Source organism: Octodon degus, unplaced genomic scaffold (assembly GCF_000260255.1).
Source record: "Octodon degus isolate 3935 unplaced genomic scaffold, OctDeg1.0 scaffold00057, whole genome shotgun sequence".
NCBI lineage: Eukaryota > Metazoa > Chordata > Mammalia > Rodentia > Octodontidae > Octodon > Octodon degus.
In genome coordinates this window covers 9079513-9081116 of record NW_004524633.1, presented here as the reverse complement: position 1 = coordinate 9081116, position 1604 = coordinate 9079513, and positions in this window count along the sequence as shown.

Below are 1604 nucleotides of genomic sequence, written 5' to 3'. Positions count from 1 at the left end.
CTGTTTATCAATAAAATTTTGAAAAACAAAAGTTAAAACCATTGGACTCTAAGTCTTCCATTTAATCCTCCACTAATTTAATGACTAGAGATGCAGGTTTGTGAACTTGAAAGATGCCAAAGGGCTACAGTTACACACTGGCGAGTAGATCCAGGAAAGAAATCAGGTTCTTAAAGCAGTCAACCGTCACCTTGAGTTCTCTTCAGTAAGTGTGCTGCATGTTATTTTGTCTTCCGGTCACTAGAGGGCGGTGGTGGTCCAGATTAGCGCGATGCAGACACTCACTGCTGAGATGAAATGTCAACCAGACCCATCTACCCTGGAATTGTGTTACTTGTCTATAGGGGGAAGAGCTACAAAACAGATAACTTAGGATGCAAGAAAATGCTGAGAGACGGGGAGTGTTACACAGAAGGCCTGAAACACCGCACATTTCCTGTATTGGTGGCAGGGTGAGTACAAGAGGCCCACATCAATGCTTTGCTAATCCACGGCCTGCCCTTTGCCATTCTTAGGAAGCTCTGAAATAGTCTTAAATTTTCAAATATATTTTACTAATGGCAGAAAGATTAAGTTTCCTATGAACTTTCATCCAAAGGCACAGATAGTTGATCGAAGAATAACATCAAATTTTATTTTTTAGATGTCCTTATTCTAGAAAAGTACTTTCCCAAATATGAATTTGAGATTCATTAAAAGCAAGAAAAAGTTTAGGGAAGATGGAAGAAGAAAGTTACATTATTCTTTCCAGGGTGTTTATTGTAATTGTGGCATTTTAATAAATAAAGCTCAGATATATTTTTAAAAATGTAAACGGCAGCCAGACACAAATGAATCTTGAGACTAGAAGCGCACTGGGACAGGGCCGCCGCTGCACGACCAGGACCTCAGCTGAGAAAGCCGCTGATGCAGGCCACGCCTGTGGGCCTCTCCGTGTTGCACACTTAGCTCCAAGGTTTCTAATTATGGCAGAAATAAAGTTTGCAAGCAATTTTCAAAATCTTTTTATTTTCTGTATAATGTGAAGAAGCAGAAAGACCAGTCCCTCCCAAGCTTTGGAAAAAACTGGCCTCATCATCATTATTTTTTTTTTTTTTCTTTTTCAGTTTTAATTTTCACACTTGTACTTGTTTGGGGTACGCAAAGACTGCACTCCTGGTGAGGAGTTGCTACATACACATCTCGCATCTTTTTACACCCCTCCCCTCCCGTACTGGTCGCCTTCCATTTTGCAAAAGATCTTTTCTTAGCTTCTTATTTTGTTAATATTTGGAGTTTCTCATCAGAGAAACCACGTGACGTTTAAGCTTGTGTGTCGATTTCCCTCCCTTAGCATGGCCCCAAGGCGCACGCATGCTCCTGCAGACGACCCGGTTGGCCCTCCGTGGCAGGGCAGGGCTCCGCAGACGCCCACCTTCATACGGCAGCAGTCTGGAGCCGCGGCCGGTACCAGGGGCTGGCGACCACCCCCAAACGGGCTCAGCCTCCATCGCTGCCTCAGTTACCTCAAAAGCAGAGAGATGGTAACAGCAATGGCTCTTTGGAGGGTCTGTGTGTCAAAATGAGGCAACGCTTGCCAAACTACATAAACGGGAAAACTAGGC